Source organism: Lagenorhynchus albirostris, chromosome X (assembly GCF_949774975.1).
Source record: "Lagenorhynchus albirostris chromosome X, mLagAlb1.1, whole genome shotgun sequence".
NCBI classification, from domain to species: domain Eukaryota; kingdom Metazoa; phylum Chordata; class Mammalia; order Artiodactyla; family Delphinidae; genus Lagenorhynchus; species Lagenorhynchus albirostris.
Genome location: NC_083116.1, coordinates 69,997,707 through 70,020,830, shown reverse-complemented (window position 1 = coordinate 70,020,830; position 23,124 = coordinate 69,997,707). Strand labels below are relative to the sequence as shown.

General features: G+C 38.9%; 1 protein-coding gene across 4 annotated transcripts in view; it reads left to right on the top strand.

Moving 5' to 3' along the window:
• Window positions 1-23,124, top strand: part of LOC132513346 (doublesex- and mab-3-related transcription factor C1-like) — a 162,914-nt gene that overhangs the window by 6,734 nt on the left and 133,056 nt on the right. For 2 of the 4 annotated variants that reach the window (XR_009538446.1, XR_009538445.1), the window contains one exon: window positions 7,948-9,197. The exons of 1 other annotated variant lie outside the window; for it this stretch is intronic. The gene's annotated coding sequence lies outside the window, so the exon portion shown is untranslated. Of the gene's footprint in view, window positions 1-6,342; window positions 6,452-6,565; window positions 6,771-7,947; window positions 9,198-23,124 lie in introns of those variants that run through there. One more of the 4 variants, XR_009538444.1, reaches the window with a different exon arrangement.

Genomic DNA, 23,124 nt, shown 5'->3' with positions numbered 1-23,124 from the left:
AGTCCATTACAGTTATTCTCCTTACTGAGCTCAGATTGTCCCATCTTTGGTCCCTACACTCTGGCCCCTGTGTCCTTTTGACACAACCCTAGTGGTCTGTGATAACCTCCTTGTTTTCTGAGAAAGCAAGATATTGAAGGTTCTACTTGTATGTTTCCTACCTCAGACTAGAAATCAGCCATTTCTCTCAGGAGTCCTGGTTCTTTTTAGTGTGAAATGGTATTTTGAAATAAAAATCTGGGCCCTGGGCATCGTGATCCTTCCAATTTAAATTCAGGGCTACAGTATAGGATTTTTACTTCACCTCAACAACCTATATCTCCTTTCTCCCACAACAAATATCCTGATTCTCAAAATAACAACATAATCACTAATTTGCTTTATTCCATAATATAGAGACAACAGTTTCAGAATAACAATACCAACACCATACCACCAAAAATATGGTTACTTACAAAGAGTTTAAGATTCTTTTATAGATTTTTTGTCCTTACCTTAAGATGTATCCTGTTAGGGATATACATTAATGTTGCTGTGTTTTAAAGTCACTTTCTGTGTTATTATGTCACCATCTGGATACACAGATTCATTTGTTTCATTTTGCTTTTGATTTTTTAGGGATTGCTTTTTAAAAAAATAGTTTCACAATTTTGTAATATATTTACATGGTTTCAAAGTCAAATCTATGGAACAAAGTATACTCAAAGAAGTCTAGTTTTTAATCCCTGTCTCTTTATGCTATTCCTTCATACTCCCTATAGAAACAAATATGTATATAGGTATTTCTATCTCTTCCCTTCTTATGTGGGTGGTGTCATATTCACACTTTTTTCCACCTTGCTTTTTTTTTTTTAAAGATGTTGGGGGTAGGAATTAATTAATTAATTAATTTTTGCTGTGTTGGGTCTTCGTTTCTGTGCGAGGGCTTTCTGTAGTTGTGGCAAGCAGGGGCCACTCTTCATCATGGTGCGCGGGCCTCTCACTATCGCGGCCTCTCTTGTTGCGGAGCACAGGCTCCAGACGCGCAGGCTCAGTAGTTGTGGCTCACGGGCCTAGTTGCTCCGTGGCATGTGGGATCCTCCCAGACCAGGGCTTGTCCCCTGCATTAGCAGGCAGATTCTCAACCACTGCCACCAGGGAAGCCCCTCCACCTTGCTTTTTTTTTAAATGAATATTAAGTCCTGTAGATCACTCCATCAGAGTATATATATTCTTAATTCCTTTTCAAAGCAATAGAGTACTTCATATTGTGGATGTACCAGACCTTTATTGATGGAACATTTGGATTGTTTCTAGCCTTTTCCTATTATAAATAACGCTGCAAGAAATAACCTTGTGCATGTCTCTTATTCATTCTGAAAATCTTCCTTTTAATTGATTAATTCCACCTGTTTAAGTGTATTATGATTGCCACATTTGGAGAGTTGTTTTTACCACTTTGTTTTGTACTTTCTTTTTACCACGCTTTCTGACATTTTTTCCTTCTCTTGAATTGATAAATTTGTCTATATCCCCTTTTGTTTCCTGTGATGGCTTAGAAACTATAGTTTGCATTTATATTCCTTTAGTGGCTGCCCTTAATTTTTAATATGTACACTTAACTATAAAATGTTTTAACATACCTAAAATGATTCAGTATTTCTGTTATTTTTTGAAACACAACAAAGTTTGTAGCATGCTTTACTGACTCATTGAAAAACCCTTTTCTCATCTTGTTATTCTAACCTGGAGTTTTATATTTATCTTTATTTGTAGTTTACCTTTTCTTGAATAGGTAATACACTCATATGATTCAAAACTGAAGCAATAAAGGGTATATTGTGAAAAGTCTTGCTCCTACTCCTCTCCCATCTTTCCCATTCACCCTATTGCTCCAATCAGTTAATCTCAATAAATACATACTTTCCAGAGTTTCTTTATGTAACTATGAATATATACTCTATTTTATCTCCTTCTTACATAGTATAGAATACTACACATTCTGATTGGCACCTTTATTTTTCTTCACTTGGATATCTTTCCATATCAATACAAGTAGATCTTCCTCATTCATTTATATGTCATAATATCCTATTGTGTGATTGATCCTTAATTTATCTAATCAGTACCCTGTTGATAGATACTTGGATTGTTTCCAATCTTTTGCTATATGCTAAAGTTGCAATTAATAATCTTGTACATATTTTATTTTATAGATGTTCAGGTATATTGGTAAGCACCCGGAAGTTGGATTGCTCATTCAATGAAAAATGTATTTTTTGTTTCAATAGATATAGCCAAAGAGCCCTTTATCAGGGTAGTATCAATTTGCATTCCCACCAGGAATGTATGAGAGTGTATAATTTCCCACAGCCTTGCTAATAAAGTGTGTTATCGGGCTTCCCTGGTGGCGCAGTGGTTGAGAGTCCGAATGCCGATGCAGGGGACACGGGTTCATGCCCTGGTCCGGGAAGATCCCACATACCACAGAGTGGCTGGGCCCATAAGCCATGGCCGCTGAGCCTGCGTGTCTGGAGCCTGTGCTCCTCAACGGGAGAGGCCACAACAGTGAGAGTCCCGCATACCGCAAAAAAAAAAAAAAAAGTATGTTATCAATTTTGGGGGTGGTTACAAATCTTAGTAGTTATATTTGGCATTTTTCTTATGTAAGAGAGAACAAGAATCTTCTTTTTTCTTTAACATCTTTATTGGAGTATAATTGCTTTACAATGGTGTGTTAGTTTCTGCTTTATAACAAAGTGAATCAGCTATACATATACATATATCCCCATATCTCCTCCCTCTTTCATCTCTCTCCCAACCTTCCTATCCCACCCCTCTAGGTGGTCACAAAACACCGAGCTGATCTCCCTGTGCTATGCAGCTGCTTCCCACTACCTATCTGTTTTACATTTGGTAGTACATATAAATCCATGCCACTCTCTCACTTTGTCCCAGCTTACCCGTCCCCCTTCCTGTGTCTTCAAGTCTGCATCTTTATTACTGTCCTGCCCCTAAGTTCTTCAGAACCATGTTTTTTTAGACTCCATATGTATGTGTTGGCATACGGTATTTATTTTTCTCTTTCTGACTTACTTCATGCTGTATGACAGTCTCTAGGTCCATCCACCTCACTACAAGTAACTCAATTCTGTTTTTTTATGGCTGAGTAATATTCCATTGTATATATGTGCCACATCTTCTTTATCCATTCATCTGTTGATGACACTTAGGTTGCTTCCATGTCCTGGCTATTGTAAATAGAGCTGCAATGAACATTGTGACACATGACTCTTTTTGAATTATGGTTTTCTCAGGGTATACGCCCAGTAGTGGGACTGCTGCGTCGCATGGTAGTTCTATTTTTAGTTTTTTAGGGAACCTCCACACTGTTCTCCATAGTTACTGTATCAATTTACATTCCCACCAACAGTGCAAGAGGGTTCCCTTTTCTCCACACCCTCTCCAGCATTTATTGTTTGTAGATATTTTGATGCTGGCCATTCTGACTGGTGTGAGGTGATACCTCATTGTACTATTTTTTTTTTTTTTTTTTGCGTTTCATGGGCCTCTCACTGTTGTGACCTCTCCCACTGCGGAGCACAGGCTCCAGACGCACAGGCTCAGCGGCCATGGCTCACGGGCCCAGTCGCTCCGCGGCATGTGGGATCTTCCCGGACTGGGGCACGAACCTGTGTCCCCTGCATCGGCAGGCGGACTCTCAACCCCTGCACCACCAGGGAAGCCCTCATTGTACTTTTGATTTCCATTTTTCTAATGATTAGTGATGTTGAGCATCCTTTCAAGTGTTTGTTGGCAATCTGTATATCTTCTCTGGAGAAATGTCTATTTAGGCCTTCTGCCCATTTTTGGATTGGGTTGTTTGTGTTTTTGATATTGAGCTGCATGAGCTACTTGTAAATTTTGGAGATTAATCCTTTGTCAGTTGCTTCATTTGAAAATATTTTCTCCCATTCTGAGGGTTGTCTTTTAGTCTTGTTTATGGTTTCCTTCGCTGTGCAAAAGCTTTGAAGTTTCATTAGGTCCCATTTGTTTATTTTTGTTTTTATTTCCATTTCTCTAGGAGCTGGGTCAAAAAGGATCTTGCTGTGACTTACGTCATAGAGTGTTCTGCCTAGGTTTTCCTCTAAGAGTTTTATAGTGTCTGGCCTTATATTTAGGTCTTTAATCCATTTTGAGTTTAGTTTTGTGTATGGTGTTAGGGAGTGTTCTAATTTCATTCTTTTACATGTAGCTGTCCAGTTTTCCCAGCACCACTTATTGAAGAGGCTGTCTTTTCTCCATTGTATATTCTGGCCTCCTTTATCAAAAATAAGGTGACCATATGTACGTGGGTATATCTCTGGGTTTTCTATCCTGTTCCATTTATCTATATTTCTGTTTCTGTGCCAGTACCATAATGTCTTGATTACTGTAGCTTTGTAGTATAGTCTGAAGTCAGGGAGCCTGATTCCTCCAGCTCCGTTTTTCTTTCTCAAGATTGCTTTGACTATTCAGGGTCTTTTGTGTTTCCATACAAATTGTGAAATTTTTTGTTCTAGTTCTGTGAAAAATGCCAGTGGTAGTTTGATAGGGATTGCATTGAATCTATAGATTGCTTTGGGTAGTAGAGTCATTTTCACAATGTTGATTCTTCCAATCCAAGAACATGGTATATCTCTCCATCTATTTGTATCATCTTTAATTTCTTTCATCAGTCTCTTATAGTTTTCTGCATACAGGTCTTTTGTCTCCTTAGGTAGGTTTATTCCTAGATATTTTATTCTTTTTGTTGCAGTGATAAATGGGAGTGTTTCCTTAATTTCTCTTTCAGATTTTTCATCATTAGTGTATAGGAATGCCAGAGATTTCTGTGCATTAATTTTGTATCCTGCTACTTTACCAAATTCATTGATTAGCTCTAGTAGTTTTGTGGTAGCATCTTTAGGATTCTCTATGTATAGTATCATGTCATCTAGAGGACAAGAATCTTTGAGGGCTATTTATATTTTCTTTTCTGTTATTTGTTCATGAGTTTTGCCCATATTCTGTTGGGGTGTTGGTCTTTTATGGAATGTGATGGCATCTTCTATGGCATTTGGATCTTGAATCATAGTTAGAAAGGCTTTCCCCAAAACTCCAATGTTATAGAGTAATTCTCCCAACTTTTCTTCTAGTGCTCTTTTATTATTTTCCTTTGTACATTCAAATCATTTTTTCATTTGTAGTTTATCCTGGTGTACAGCCTTAAGTATGGAACTATTTTATTATTTCAGATGGCTACCGGTTGTCCCAACTATTTACGAAATAGTCTATCTTTTCTCCATTAATTTAAAATGTCGTCTATATCAGATCCTAAATTTCAATATTTATTTGTTTCTACTTATGAACTTTCGTTTTTTTTAAATTGGTCTGTATGTCTATTTATGTGGCCATACCCTTTGTTTATAATTATTGAAACTTTAAAATATTTTAATATCTGGTAGGGCTACCTGTCACTATTCTTCTTTTCCAGGATTTCCTGGTTATTTTTGCTTATTTATTTTTCTATATGAACTTATAATTAGCTTGCCCAATTAAAAAATTAACTCTGTTGATATTTTTATTTGGATGATGTTAAATTTACAAATTACTACTTTGTACAGGGTTGCAATAAAATTCAGAGACATGGGTAAATACATATAATAATTACATTACAATGCATGATATGTTCAATGTTTATTCCCCATTGGCAATGCATAGTTCAATGCACTGTGCAAAATTGCCATGAACACAGTGCATTAATACAGCGCATATGTAGCAATCTTTGCACAAGGTATCTGATGCATTGCCTCAGATGTTTTACATCTCTGATTTTCACTGAATAAGCTTGTGCCTTTAGCATGTCCCAGCAAAGGTAATCAAGAGGGTTCAATCTGTAAAATATATGTATATGTAATATGCTGTATATTATATGTAATGTTTTAAAATATCTATGTTTCCAGAAAAACTAGGAAAGACTGAGAAACTACCATAGATCAGAGGAAGCTAAGGAATCATGACAAGTGAAAATGCAATGGGGGACACCAGATTGGATCCTAGAACAGAAAAATGACATAAATGAAAAACTGGTGAAATCCAAAGTCTAGGGTTTAGTTAATAGTAATGTACAAATGTTGGTTTCTTAGTTTTGATAAATGTAGTGTAAAATGATAACATTAGGAGAAACTGAAACTGGGTTACTGTTATCCAATAGTTCTCTGTTACCTTTGCAACAACTCTTCTGTGAATCTGAAATTATTCCAAAATAGTTTATTTTTAAATTCTCTTCCTAGATTTTATGGTTACCCTCTATTATAATTATGTGTCTATCTCCCTCACTAGACTGTGAGAACTACTAGAGCCTGGACCATTCAGCACTATTCCTGTGTTCATCGATAGTTATTGGGGACAAACTTAGGATGATTAAGATAAGCCAAGAAGACACTGAGAGGTGTGGAAAAACTACCAAGTTGTTATCTCCCCTACTTTATATAACATACCATTCAATTTAATAAGCCAAATATGTTGCTGATCAACATTTTTATTGTCTCTATCTTCCATCCAGGCAGACTTAAAGAAAAAGATATTTGGGAAAACTGCCCTCAAATGCTGAGAGTCCCCTTCTTTCTCCGCTTGCTCATCTTCACTCATTTTTTTAAGTGCTCTTCCTCCTTGCCTCAAAATCTTTGGCACAGTAGCTTTGAAGAAGTGGAAGAACAGTGAGCTTGAGTTCTAGTCTACACTCTCACATCCTGGCTGTGTAAACTTGGGTAAATTACTTAATCTCTACAAGCCTGTTTCTCATCTCCCTAACTAACAGGATTGAATGAGAAAGTATATGTGACATACTGTATAATTCCAAGATACCACGTGGTCTTCTGCATTCCTTTGTGCGTGATTTTTTTTACTGCCAAACTTACTCTTTCTCCAGTGTTCCCTCTGTGAATGGTTACCCCTACCCACTTGTCCAAACCAGAACCCAAGTCATCCTTGACTCCTTCCTCCCTCTAATATCTCCTTCCTGCATTTCAAAATTGTCACAAAGTCCTACAACTTCCTAACTATCTGACCCATCCTCTCATTTTGATCCCCGCTGTCACTGCCTTTAGTTTCTCCCTGGACTATAGTAACAGACTGTTAACCGGTTTCCTTGCCTTCAGATTTGTTCTCCATTTTTCATACTGGTCTCAAATTGATTTTTTAAATACTTGGCTCTGTTACTCCCCAACTTAAAGTTTTCCTGTGGATTCTCATAGCCTTTAGCATAAATCCAAAATTTTTAGCATGACATTGTGACCTAGCCTGTGTGTATCCACCCAGCAGTGCTGCTCTCTCGTTTCTGCTATATCCCTAAACTTTAGTTATCTTGAATTATTTGCAGTTGCCTGAAATCACTGTGCATTCTCACACAGTTGCACTATTCCCTCTGTCTGAAGACTTCCTTTCATCCATTTAAAAAATGTGCTAAATCTTGTGGTCATTTCTCAGTCCTCATCTTACTTGACCTATCGGTAGCATGTGATGCACTTGATCACTCCCTCCTTGATTTATTTTCTTCACCCAACTTTTATTTGTTTATTTTTTAGAAGTATATTAGAATTTATTGTAATTTTTTAAACATTTTATATTGGACTACAGTTGATTAACAACGTTGTGTTAGTTTCAGGTGTAGAGCAAACTGATTCAGTCATACATATACATGAGTCTATTCTTTTACAAATTCTTTTCCCATTTAGGTTGTTGCATAATACTGAGCAGAGTTCCATGTGCTATACAGTAGGTCCTTGTTGGTTATCCATTTTAAATATAGCAGTGTGTACATGTCAATCCCAAACTCCCTAACTATCTCCCCCCCCACACCCTTCCCCCGGTAACCATAAATTCATTCTCTAACTCTGTAAGTCTCTTTCTTTTTTGTAAATAAGTTCATTTGTATCATTTCTTAAGATTCCACATACAGGGGGAGACCTTCAAGATGGCAGAGGAGTAAGAAGTGGAGATCACCTTCCTCCCCACAAATACATCAGAAATACATCTACATGTGGAACAACTCCTACAGAACACCTACTGAACACTGGCAGAAGACCTCAGACTTCCCAAAAGGCAAGAAACTCCCCACATATGTGGGTAGGGCAAAAGAAAAAAGAAAAAACAGAGACAAAAGAATAGGGATGGGACCTGCACCTCTGGGAGGGAGCTGTGAAGGAGGAAAAACTTCCACACATTAGGGAGCCCCTTCACTGGCAGAGATGGGGGGGGAAGCTTTGGAGCCATGGAGGAGAGTGCAGCAACAGGGGTGCAGAGAGCAAAGCAGAGAGGTTCCTGCACAGAGGATTGGTGCCAACCAGCACTCACCAGCCTGAGAGGCTTGTCTGCTCACCTGCCGGCATGGTTGGGGGCTGGGACCTGAGGCTCTGGCTTCTTTGGAGTTGAGATCCCAGGGAGAGGACTGCAGTTGGCTGCGTGAACACAGCCTGAAGGGGGCTAGTGCACCACAGCTAGCTGGGAGGGAGTCTGGGGAAAAGTATGGACCTGCCTAAGAGGCAAGAGACCATTGTTTCAGGGTGCGTGAGGATAGGGGATTCAGAGCACCACCTAAATGAGCTCCAGAGATGGGCGTGAGCCGCGGCTATCAGCGCGGACACGAGAGACGGGCATGAAATGCTAAGGCTGTTGCTGCAGCCACCAAGAATCCTGTGTGCAAGCACAGTTCACTTTTCACACCTCCCCTCCCAGGAGCCTGTGCAGCCCACCGCTGCCAGGGTCCTGTGATCCGGGGGCAACATCCCTGGGAGGACACACGGAGCACCTCAGGCTCTTGTAATGTCACACGGGCCTCTGCAGCTGCAGGCTCATCCTGCATTCCGTACCCCTCCCTCCCCCCCAGCCTGAGTGAGCCAGAGCCCCCTAATCAGCTGCTTCCTTAACCCCGTCCTGTCTGAGCGAAGAGCAGACTCCCTCAGGAGACCTATATGCAGAGGTGGGGCCAAATCCAAAGCTGAACCCCAGGAACTGTGCGAACAAAGAAAAGAAAGGGAAATCTCTCACAGCAGCCTCAGGAGCAGTGGATTAAATGTCCACAATCAACTTCATCTACCCTGCATCTCTGGAATACCTGAATAGACAGTGAATCATCCCAAAATTGAGGTGGTGAACTTTGGGAGCAATGATATATAAATTTTTTTCCCTTTTCTCTTTTTCTGAGTATGGATGTGTATGCTTCTTTGTGTGATTTTGTCTGAATAGTTTCGCTTTCACCATTTGTCCTAGGGTTCTGTCCGTCCATTTTTTTTCTTTTAGTATAGTTTTTAGTGTTTGTTATCATTGGTGGATTTGTATTTTGGTTTGGTTGCTCTCTTCTTTCTTTTTTTTAAATTACTTTTTAATTTAAAAAATTTTATTAATTATTTTAATAACTTTATTTTATTTTTTTCTTTCATTTTTTTCACTTTTTTTCTGAGCTGTTTGGCTGAAAGGGTCTTGGTGCTCTAACAGGGGGTCAGGCCTGTGCCTCTGAGGTGGGAGAGCTGAGTTCAGGACATTGGTCCACTAGAGACCTCCCAGCTCCACGTAATATCAAATGGCAAAAGCTCTCCCAGAGATCTCCATCTCAACACTAAGACCCAGCTCCACTCAACAACCAGCAAGCTACAATGCTGGACACCCTATGTCAAACAGTTAGCAAGACAGGAACACAACCCCACCCATCAGCAGAGAGGCTGCCTAAAATCATAATAATGTCACGGATACCCCAAAACACACAATGGGACACGGTCCTGCCAACCAGAAAGACAAGATAGAGCCTCATCCACCAGAACACAGGCACTAGTACCCTCCACCAGGCCTACACAACCCACTGAACCAACCTTAGCCACTGGGGGCAGACACCAAAAACAACGGGAACTACGAACCTGCAGCCTTCAAAAAGGAGACCCCAAACACAGAAAGTTAAGCAAAATGAAAAGACAGAGAAACACACAGCAGATAAAGGAGCAAGGTAAAAACCCACCAGACCAAAAAAATAAAGAGGAAATAGGCAGTCTACCTGAAAGATAATTCAGAGTAACAATAGTAAAGATGATCCAAAATCTTGGAAATAGAATGGAGAAAATACAAGAAACGTTTAACAAGGATCTAAAAGAACTAAAGAGCAAACAAACAATGATGAACAACATAAAAAAATGAAAGTTAAAATTCTCTAGAAGGAATCAATAGCAGAATAATTGAGGCTGAAGAACAGATAAGTGACCTGGAACATAAAATAGTGAAAATAACTACTGCACAGCAGAATAAAGAAAAAAGAATGAAAAGTATTGAGGACAGTCTCAGAGACCTCTGGGACATTAAATGCACCAATATTGGAATTATAGGGGTCCCAGAAGAAGAGAAAAAGAAAGGGGCTGAGAAAATATTTAAAGAGATTATAGTGGAAATTTTCCCTAATATGGCAACGGAAGTAGTTAATTGAGTCCAGGAGTGCGGAGAGTCCCATACAGGATAAATCCAAGGAGAAACATGTCAACACATATTAATCAAACTATCAAAAATTAAATTCAAAGGAAAAATATTAAAAGCAGCAAGGGAAAAACAACAAATAACATACAAGGGAATCCCCATAAGGTTAACAGCTGGTCTTTCAGCAGAAACTCTGCAAACCAGAAGGGAGTGGCAGGACATATTTAAAGTGATTAAAGGGAAAAACCTACAACCAAGATTACTCTACCCAGCAAGGATCTCATTCAGATTTGACAGAGAAATTAAAAACTTTTACAGACAAGCAAAAGCTAAGAGAATTCAGCACCACCAAACCAGCTTTACAACAAATGCTAAAGGAACTTGTCTAAGCAGGAAACACAAGAAAAGGAAAGGAAAGACTTACAATAACAAACCCAAAACAATTAAGAAAATGGTAATAGGAATGTACGTACCGATAATTACCATAAATGTAAATGGATTAAATGCTCCAACCAAAAGACATAGACTGGCTGAATGGATGCAAAAACACATATATGCTGTCTAAAAGAGACCCACTTCAGACCTAGGGACAGATGCAGATGGAAAGTGAGGGGATGGAAAAAGATATTCCATGCAAATGGAAAACAAAAGAAACCTGGAGAGAGGGAGGGAGGTGCAAGAGGAAAGAAATATGGGGACACATTTATATGTATAACTGATTCACTTTGTCATAAAGCAGAAACTAACACACAATTTTAAAGAAATTATACTCCAATAAAGATGTTAAATAAAAGAAAGCTGGAGTATCAATTCTCATATCAGACCAAGTAGATTTTAACATAAAGACTATTACAAGAGAAAAAGAAGGACATTAATAATGATCAAGGGATCAAACCAAGAATAAGATATAACAATTGTAAATCTTTATGCACCCAATATAGGAGCAACACAATACATAAGGCAAATGCTACCAACCATAAAAGGGGAAATCGACAGTAACACAATAATAGTAGGGGACTCGAACACTCCACTTTCACCAATGGACAGATCATCCAAAATGAAAATAAATAAGGAAACACAAGCTTTAAATGATACATTAAACAAGATGGACTTAATTGATATTTATAGGACATTCCATCCCAAAACAACAGAATACACTTCCTTCTCAAGTGCTCATGGAACATTCTTGAGGATAGGTCATATCTTGGGTCACAAATCAAGCGTTGGTAAATTTAAGATAATTTAAATCGTATCAAGGATCTTTTTCCAACCACAAAGCTATGACACTAGATATCAATTACAGGAAATAATCTGTAAAAAATACAAACACGTGAAGTCTAAACAATACACTACTTAACAACCATGAGATCACTGAAGAAATCAAAGAGGAAATCAAAAAATACCTAGAAACAAAGGACAATGAAAAAACGATGACCCAAAACCTATGGAATGCAGCAAAAGCAGTTCTAAGAGGGAAGTTTATAGCAATACAGTCCTACCTCAGGAAAGAAGAAACATATCAAATAAACAACCTAACCTTACACCTAAAGCAATTAGAGAAAGAAGAGCAAAACCCCCACAAAGTTAACAGAAGGAAAGAAATCATAAAGATCAGATCAGAAATAAATGAAAAAGAAATGAAGGAAACGATAGCAAAGATCAATAAAACTAAAAGCTGGTTCTTTGAGAAGATAAACAAAATTGATAAACCAGTAGCCAGACTCATCAAGAAAAAAAGGGAGAACACTCAAATAAATAGACTTAGAAATGTAAAAGGAGAGGTAACAACTGACACTGCAGAAATAAAAAAGAGAATGAGAGATTACTACAAGCAACTCTATGCCAATAAAATGGACAATCTGGAAGAAATGGACAAATTCTGAGAAAAGCACAACCTTCCGAGACTGAACCAGGAAGAAATCAGAAATATAAACAGACCAATCACAAGCACTGAAATTGAGACTGTGATTAAAAATCTTCCAACAAACAAAAGCCCAGGACCAGATGGCTTCACAGGAGAATTCTATGCAACATTTAGAGAAGAGCTAACACCTATCCTTCTCAAACTCTTCCTAAAATATAGCAGAGGGAGGAACACTCACAAACTTATTCTATGAGACCACCATCACCCTGATACCAAAACCAGAAAAAGATGTCACAAAGAAAGAAAACTACAGGCCAATGTCACTGATGAACATAGATGCAAAATCCTACCAAAATACTAGCAAACAGAATCCAACAGCACATTAAAAGGATCATACACCATGATCAAGTGGGGTTTATCCCAGGAATGCAAGGATTCTTCAATATATGCAAATCAATGTGAAACACCATATTAACAAATTGAAGAATAAAAACCATATGATCATCTCGATAGATGCAGATAAACCTTTCAACAAAATTCAATACTCATTTATGATAAAAGCTCTTCAGAAAGTAGGCATAGAGGGAACTTACCTCAACATAATAAAGGCCATATATGACAAACCCACAGCCAACATCGTTCTCAATGGTGAAAAACTGAAAACATTTCCACAAGATCAGGAACAAGACAAGGTTACCCACTGTGAACACTATTATTCAACATAGTTTTGGAACTTTTAGCCACAGCAATCAGAGAAGAAAGAGAAATAAAAGGAATCCAAATCGTAAAAGAAGAAGTAAAGCTGTCACTGTTTGCAGATGATATGATACTATACATAGAGAATCCGAAAGATTCTGCCAGAAAACTCCTAGAGCTAATCAATGAATTTGGTAAAGTAGCAGGATCCAAAATTAATGCACAGAAATCTCTGGCATTCTTATACACTAATGATGAAAAATCTGAAAGAGAAATTAAGGAAACACTCCCATTTACCATTGCAACAAAAATAATAAAATATCTAGGAACAAACCTACCTAAGGAGACAGAAGACCTGTATGCAGAAACCTATAAGAGACTGGTGAAAGAAATTAAAGATGATACAAGCAGATGAAGAGATATACCATGTTCTTGGATTGGAAGAATCAACACTGTGAAAATGAATATACTACCCAAAGCAATCTACAGATTCAATGCAAGACTTATCAAACTACCACTGGCATTTTCCACAGAACTAGAACAAAAAATTTCACAATTTGTATGGAAACACAAAAGAGCCCGAGTAGCCAAAGCAATCTTGAGAAAGAAAAATGGAGCTGGAGGAATCAGGCTCTCTGATTTCAGAATATACTACAAAGCTACAGTAATCAAGACAGTATGGTACTGGCACAGAAACAGAAATATAGATAAATGGAACAGGATAGAAAACCCAGAGATATACCCACGTACATATGGTCACCTTATTTGATAAAGGATGCCAGAATATACAATGGAGAAAAGACAGCCTCTTCAATAAGTGGTGCTGGGAAAACTGGACAGCTACATGTAAAAGAATGAAATTAGAACACTCCCTAACACCATACACAAAAAAAGCTCAAAATGGATTAAAGACCTAAATATAAGGCCAGACACTATAAAACTCTTAGAGGAAAACCTAGGCAGAACACTCTATGATGTAAGTCACAGCAAGATCTGTTCTGACCCAGCTGCTAGAGAAATGGAAATAAGAACAAAAATTAAAAGATGGGACCTAATGAAACTTCAAACCTTTTGCACAACAAAGGAAACCATAAACAAGACTAAAAGACAACCCTCAGAATGGGAGAAAATAGTTGCAGATGAAGTAAGTGACAAAGAATTAATCTCCAAAATTTACAAGCAGCTCATGCAGCTCAACGTGAAAAAAACAAACAACCAAATCCAAAAATGGGCAGAAGACCTAAATAGACATGTCTCTAAATAAGATATACAGATCGCCCACAGACACATGAAAGGATGCTCAACATCACTAACCATTAGAGAAATGCAAATCAAAACTACAATGAAGTATTACCTCACACCAGTTAGAGTGGCCATCATCAAAATATCTACAAACAGTAAATGCTGGAGAGGGTGTGGAGAAAAGGAAACCCTTTTTCACCATTGGTGGGAATGTAAATTGATACAGTGACTATGGAGAACAGCATGGACATTTCTTAGAAAACTAATAATAGAGCTGCTGTACATCCCAGGAATCCCACTACTAGGCATATACCCTGAGAAAACCATAATTCAAAAAGGATCATGTACCACCATGTTCATTTCAGCTCTATATACAATAGCCAGGGCATGGAAGCAACCTAAGTGTCCATCGACAGATGAATGGATAAAGAAGATGTGGCACATATATACAATGGAATATTACTCAGCCATAAAAAGAAGTGAAATTGAGTTATTTGTAGTGAGGTGGATGGACCCAGAATCTGTCATATAGAGTGAAGTAAGTCAGAAAGAGGGAAACAAATACCATATGCTAACACATACTTATGGAAACTAAAAAAGAAAAAAAAAAGTTCTGAAGAGCGTAGGGGCATCACAGGAATATAGACGTTGATGTAGAGAATGGACTTGTGGACACGGGGAGGGGGAAATGTAAGCTGGGACGAAGTGAGAGAGTGGTATGGACTTATATATACTACCAAATGTAAAATAGACAGTTAGTGGGAAGCAGCCTCATAGCACAGGGAGATCACCTCAGTGCTTTGTGACCACCTAGAGGGGTGCAATAGGGAGGGTGGGAGGGAGACACAAGAGGGAGGAGATATTGGGATATATGTATATTTATAGCTGATTCACTTTGTTATAAAGCAGAAACTAGCACACCATTGTAAAGCAATTATACTCCAATACAGACGTTAAAAAAATTCCACATATAAGCGATAGGATATTTCTGCTTCTCTGTGTAACTTACCTCACTCATGACAATCACTAGGTCCATCCATGCTGCTGCAAATGACATTATTTCATTCTTTTTTATGGCTGAGCAATATTCCATTGTATATATGTACCACATTTTCTTTATCTATTCTTCTGTCATTGGACATTTAGTTTGTTTCCATGTCTTGGCTATTGTAAACAGTGCTGCAATGAAAATTGGGGTGCATGTATCCTTTCGGACCGTTTTTCTCCAGATATATGCCCAGGAGTGGGATTGCAGGATCATATGGTAGATCCACTCTTAATTTTTTAAGGAACCTCCATACTTTTCTCCATAGTGGCTTTACCAATTTACATTCCCACCAACAGTGTAGCAGCGTTCCCTTTTCTCCACATCCTCTCCAGCAACTATTTTTTGTGGATTTCTTGATGATAGCCCTTCTGACTGGTGTGAGGTGATATCTCATTGTAGCTCTGATTTGCATTTCTCTAATAATTAGTTATATTGAATATCTTTTCATGTGTGTCTTGCCCATCAGTATGTCTTTTGAGAAATGGCTATTTAAGTCTTCTGCCCGTTTTTGGATTGGGTTGTTTGTTTTGATGATATTAAGCCACATGAGCTGTTTGTAGATTTTGGAGACTAATCCACTGTCCGTCAGATCACTTGCAACTATTTTCTCCAATCCTGTGGGTTGTCTTTTCATTTTGTTTATGGTTTCCTTTGCTGTGCAAAAGCTTTTGAGTTCAATTAGGTCCTATTTTTTAATTTTTCTTTTTATTTCCATTACTTGGGTGACAGATTGAAAAAGATTGCTCTGATTTATGTCAGGGAGTGTTCTGCTTATGTTTTCCTCTAAGAGTTTTATACTCTCCAGTCTCACATTTAGGTCGTTAATCCATTTTGAGCTTATTTTTGTCTGTGGTGTTAAAGACTGTTCTGGTTTCATTTTTTTACATGTAGCAGTCCAGTTTTCCCAGCACCATTTGTTGAAGAGACTGTCATCCCTCCATTGTATAGTCTTGCCATCTTTGTCGTAGATTAATTGACCATAGGTGCATGGGTTTATTTCTGGGCTTTCTATCCTGTTCCATTGATGTATAATTTTGATATTCTGTCAGTACCATACTGTTTTGATGATTATAGCTTTGTAGTATAGTCTGAAGTTAGGAAGCCTGATTCCTCCAGCTCCGTTTTTCTTTCTCAAGATTGCTTTGGCTATTCAGGGTCTTTTTTGTCTCCGTACAAATTTTAAGATTTTTTGTTCTAGTTCTGTTAAAAATGCCGTTGGTGATTTGATATGGATTGCAATGAATCTGTAGATTGCCTTGGGTAGTATAGTCATTTTGACAATATTAATTCTTCTAATAGAAGAACATGGTACATCTTTCCATCTGTTTATATCAGTTTCAATTTCTTTCATTAGCATCTTATAGTTTATCAAGTACAGGTGTTTTGTCTCCTTAAGTAGGTTTATTCTTAGGTATTTTACCATTTTTGATGCGATGGTAAATAAGATTCTTTCTTGAATTTCTCTTTCTGATCATTTGTTGTTAGTATATAGAAATGAAACAGATTTCTCTGTATTAATTTTGTAACCTGCAACTTTACCATATTCATTGATGAGCTCTAGTAGTTTTCTGGTAGCATCTTTAGGATTTTCTAGGTAAAGTATCATGTCATCTGTAAACACTGACAGTTTTACTTCTTTTCCAATTTGGAGTCCTTTTATTTATTTATTTTTCTTCTCTGATAGCTATAGCTAGGCTTTCCAAAACTATGTTGAGTAAAAGTGGTGAGACTGGACATCCTTGTCTTGTTCCTGATCTTAAAGGAAATGCTTTCAGGCTTTTACTGTTGAGTATGATGTTAGCTGTAGATTTGTTGTATATGGCCTTTATCATATTGAGGAAGGTTCCCTCTATGCCCACTTTCTGGAGAGTTTTTTTTTTTTTTATCATAAACGGCTGTTGTATTCTGTCAAAAGCTTTTTCTGCATCTAGTGAGATGATCACATGGTTTTCTTCAATTTGCTTATGTGGTGTATCACACTGATTGATTTGCAGATACTGAAAAATTCTTGCATCTCTGGGATAAATCCCACTTAATCATGGTGTATGATCCTTTTAATGTGTTGTTGAATTCGGATTGGTAACATTTTGTTGAGGATTTTTGCATTTATGTTTATAGGGAAGTTTTCGGCTATAATCTCTTCAAATATTTTCTCAGGCCCTTTCTCTTTCTCTTCTTCTTCTGGGACACCTATAATTTGAATGTTGGTTTGTTTGATGTTGTCCCAGAAGTCAGAAGTCTCTGAGTCTGTCCTCAATTCTTTTTATTCTTTTTTCTTTATTCTGTTCCTCAACAGTTAACTCCACCATTCTATCTTCCAGCTCACTTATTTGATCTTCTGCCTCAGTTGTTCTGCTCTTGATTCCTTGTGTGTTTTTCATTTCAATTTTTGTGTTGTTCATCACTGATTGTTCTTTAGATCTTCTAGGTCCTTGTCAAATGTTTCTTGTATTTTCTCCATTTCTTTTCTTAGATCTTGGATCATCTTTATTATCATTACTGTGAATTCTTTTTCAGATAGCTTGCCTATTTCTTCTTCATTTATTTGGTCTTGTGGGATTTTACCTTGCTCCTTTGTCTGCAGCGTATTTCTCTGTTATTTCATTTTGTCTAACCTACTGTGTTTATGGATACCGTCAGGAACACACATGCCAATTAATATTCCCTATACCCGGGCATTCTCTGGTATTCCAGCATCCAGGACTCTATATTCCCACTCCAGAGGCCCAGGACTGACCCCTGATTGGGGAACCAAGATCCCACAAGCCACACAGTGTGAACTGTTAAAATATAGAGAAAAGAAATTAAATAAAGACAAACAAAACAAAACAAGACAAAAAAACCCCCAAACCAAACAAAAATAAACCACCACAACAACAAAACCCAGACAAACAAAGCTCAGGGCAAATAGCAATAACAGTAGCAAACCAACAGCAGCAACAGCAACACAACACACACTCTCACACACACACACAGAGGAAAGGAAACAAAAAAAACAAGGGAACAGACAACCAAATAAGAGAATTTTAATATGAGAACAGTTGATAAGGATTATGCTAACAAAAACAAAGAATGAAAAATAAAACAGAAATGCAGGCAAGTAAACAACATCAACAATAACAAAGCAAATAAAACATAGAATATACACTTAAAAACAATTGAAAAAAAAGCAAAAGGGAAAAAATATATAAAGTGAAGAACAAAACAAGACAAAAGCCACAGAGCAACAAAAAAGTAAAGGAAAAATATAAAAATAAAAACGTTATATATATTAAGAAAATTACATAAGATAAAAGATAAAAAATAAAAGTAGATAATAAAAAATAAAAATGATAAAAGCAACAACACCAACAACTGAACAAAACGAAACAAACCAACATAGAATATTAGTAATAAGAATATTTTCTTGGGGCCACCTCCCCAGGAGGCCTTCCAATACCTCTAGGTAGGTCTCTGGATCTGTTTTGGACACTGTTGGGCCAGCTCAGACTCTGATCTGGCCTGATTCCCATGTGTATTTGCCCACAACATCCAGTGCTGCAAAGGCTACACTGGTCTCAGATGCTGAAACACTTGTTGTCCATTCAGGTATTCCATAAGCACAGGATTTACCCAGCCGATCTTGGGGATTTAATTCACAGCTTGTGCTGCTGCATAGAAATATTTGCGTTTATCTTCCTCAGTTGCACTGCCCCTCAGGTTCAGTTTTGTTTTTAACCACACCTCTGCCTGTGTGCTGCCCTCAGGCATCTGATCCTTGCCCAGGTGAATGGGAGCGAAAGCAGCGGCTGCTTGGAGCACAATTGGGTACTTCCAGTAGCTGCAGCAGCAGGAGCTGGTGTATGGGAGCATTGTCACCCCCTCCCATGCACCTCTCAACAATGGCACCTTGCATTCCAGGCAGACCTCACTTCCTCTAGGAGCATTCCCAGCCATGTGCCCCCTCATTCCCATCCCTTCTATTGTTTCTGTGCAGCCAATTGCATTTCTCTCCCTGGGTCTGTTCATCCAACCCCATTCTTTAGCCCTCTGACCCTGCCAAATTTGGTGGACTCTCGTCCCGGGCAGGATGCCCAGGGCTCTTTCCCAAGTAGGTTTTGGGGTGGGTGGTGCTCAGGCCTCTGGAGCCTACGCAGGCGGAGGCAACCCCAGCCCAAGGGGTGGGAGTGCCCGCTCAGGTGGGAGCCACTCCTAATGCCTGCAGAGGCCAAAGAAGCTGGTGGGTAGGGAAGGGGGTCATGATTGTGGCTCCACCCCTTGCACCCTGCTTAACAATGACACCTTGCTATGGTGTCTCAGGCTTTTTCCATAGACTTTCCCAGTTGTGGCACCCCTTACACCTATCCCTTCAGGTTGTCTTTTCAAAGCCAAGAGCTGTCCTTTCCCTGGGTCTGCACTCAGAACCCGTCTTTCCAGCACACAGCTCCCCTTCGCAACAAGTGACTCACGATTCAGGCTAGAATGCACAGAGCTGTGATATACATCATGTGTGCGGTTCTTATGTTGTCTTGCCTTCCACAGACCATCTGCTGCATTCTCCTTTGATCCCCTGAAGTTCCTTTTCTGTCCCAGCTGATTTCCCCTCTGTGAGGGAGTCTTTCTTAATGTGGGGATCTCTGCTCAGCTTCAGCTTCCCATCAGGGTTGCTGGTCTCTTTTTTTATTTTTCCTTTCTTTTTTCTTCTTTCTTTCATTCTTTTAGGTGTCTGAAGTCTACTGCTACTGTTCAGCCGGAGCTCTGTGGGAATTGTTCTGTTTGTAGATGTGGTATTTTTGTTTTGTTTTGTTTTTGTTGTTGTTTTTTTGCGGTACGTGGGCCTCTCACTGTTGTGGCCTCTCCCGTTGCGGAGCACGGGCTCCAGACGCGCAGGCTCAGCAGCCATGCCTCATGGGCCCAGCCACTCCATGGCATGTGGGATCTTCCTGGACCGGGGCACGAACCTGTGTCCCCTGCTTGGCAGGTGGACTCTCAACCACTGCGCCACCAGGGGAGCCCCTGTAGATGTGTTTTTGATGAACTTTTGCGAAGCAACAAATTCCACATCCTCCTATTCCGCCATCTTGACTCCTCCCCCCACTTCACCTTCTTGAGCTAATCCTCTATTGTAATGTTTAAAGAGTCCATAAATTACTCACATTTGAGACACAAAGTGTTGACCAGACTAGTATATAGAGGTACAAAGTAGAAACACATCAACGTGGGTATTAAAAAAAATCAGAATGATGAAGACATAAAACTTGTTTAGGAAGATGTTGGAATAATTGGGGGGGTAGGTGTTTTTCATTCAAAAATAGTTTATTGAGTGCCCTCTGTGCTAGAAACTGTACTAGGGGATCATGGCCAAGAGGTAGGGAAGGAAGAAGGAAAAGCAGAAATAAGATATTAAGATGAGTAAGACCTCGGGTCCTTCAAGACCATTCAGTCTAAAGGGAAGAGAGGGCTACAGTAGGTAATATTAATTAAGCACTAGTGAGGTTCACATAGATTGCCTCATTCAAGGCTCACAACAACACTAGGGGGTGGGCAATAGTTTTCCCCCATTTTATGGATGAGGACACAGAGGACCACATAGGATGAATGATGCTACTCAGCTAGGTGCCCTTAGGAAATCACACATGGGAGTCAGGGAAACCTTCCAAATGAGGTGTGATTTCATCTGTCACCTAACTTTTAGAATACCAAACACTCCTGATTTTTCTTATTTTTCTTTGCTGCATCCTCGTCTTCTCCCCAACCTATTAATATTGAAATGTTCCAGGGCTCACTCTTTTTTTATTTTTTTAAAGGATTTAAAAAAAATTATTTAATTTAATTTATTTATTATTTTTCTTTTTTGGCTGCGTTGGGTCTTAGCTGCGGCATGCAGGATCTTTGTGGAGGCATGCTGAATCTTTTGTTGTGGTGAGCGGGCTCTTTGTTGTGGTGTGTGGGTTTTCTCTCTGTAGTTGTGGCACACAGGCTCCAGGATGTGTGGGCTCTGGAGTTGTGATGCATGGGTTCCAGAGTGCATGGGCTCTGTAGTTTGCAGCATGTGGGCTCTAGTTGAGATGCGTGAACTCAGTAGTTGTGGCATGCAGGCTTAGTTGCCTTGCAGCATGTGGGATCTTAGTTCTGTGACCAGAGATCAAACCTGTGTCCCCTGTATTGTAAGGTGGATTCTTTACAACTGGACCACCAGTGAAGTCCCCAGGGCTCACTCCTTGAATCACTCTTTTCTTCTCTAACTAGAACAATCATTTGTTTGGTGCTCTCATCCAGTCTGAGGCTTTAGATACCATCTATATTCCAGTGACTCCCAAATTTATAACTCCAGCCCAGAACTGTCTCTTGAACTCCAGATCCAAATATCCAACTGCCTACTTATGTTCTCTACTTGAATGTCAATAGACATCTCAAATTTAGCATGTTCTAAATTGAACTCCTGATCATCCTCCCCACATCTGCTCTAACCACAGTTTCTATTATCCCAGTTATTCAAGCCCAAATATTGGATTCATTCTTAACACCTCTCTCTCTCCCACCCATGTCCAAATTCATAGGAAATCCAATTGGTTCTACCAACAAAATACATCCAGAAGCCCACCATTTTCCACCACCTGAACTGATATCACCTTGCTTTGAACCAACATCATCTCTCACTTGGATTATTGCAAAAAGCTCTTAACTGATTTTTCTGCTCCCACCCTTGCCCCTTTCCCCAAGCCTATTTTTCACACAGCAACCAGATTGATAAAACATTAAATTATATCATATTAAAACATTAAATAGCACATTATTTCTCTTCTCAAATTCCTGCAATGTTATTCAGAGTAAAACCCAAAATTATTATAATATTTTACAAGATAGCATCTAACTGGCTTCCCTTTCCTCTTAGCTGTCTAGCCTCCCTCCTTCTGTTCTGTCTCTGATTCATTTGGCTCTGGCAGTAGTGACCTTGCTGTTTCTCCCATGTGCCATGTCAATCACACTTCCATTTTAGGGCCTTTCTATAATTCTTCCCTCTGCGTGGAACACTATGTCCCCAGGTATTCACTTGGCTAATTTCCTCAGCTACATCAGGTCTTTACTCAACTTGCACCTTTTCAATGAAGTCAACCATGATCACCCTATTTAATACTGCACCCTGACTACCTTTCCACAAGCACTCCTCATCTCTACTAGACTTTTTATTTTTCCTTTCATAGCACTTATTGCCTTATAACATACAATATATATTTTACTCATTTAAATTTAATTTTTATTGTGTATCTCCCCCTGCAAAATATAAGCCCCAACTTCAGACAGGGATCTTGTTCTGTCACATTCAGTGATTTATCCTAAGTGCCTAGAAAAGCACCTGGCATGTGGTAAGCATTCAGGAGATAATTGTTGCATAAAAAATTTTAGTTTGGTGTGATCCTTCCAGAAGATTTCTTATGAACTTATATACATATGTACAGATCCAGAGAAATAATAATAGCAATTGTGTATGCTTTTATAGCTCATACATGAATTTCAAGACAATTCAGGTGTCACTTCCTACCAGCCTGGATTGAGTACCTGTTGTTAAAATTCCCCTCAATCGTAGCACTTAGTGCACTATTTAGTAATTGTCTAATTACTCGTCTGTCTCCCTCATTAGACTGTGAGCTCCTTGAGAATAGGAACCATGGTTTATTCATCTCTGTATCCCCAGGAGATGACATATCAGACACATAATATATGTTGAATGGATATATGTATGAATGAATAACTCTTTGTCTGCAAGAAGGGTAATTCTGGGCTTCCCTGGTGGCACAGTGGTTGGGGGTCCGCCTGCCGATGCAGGGCACGCGGGTTT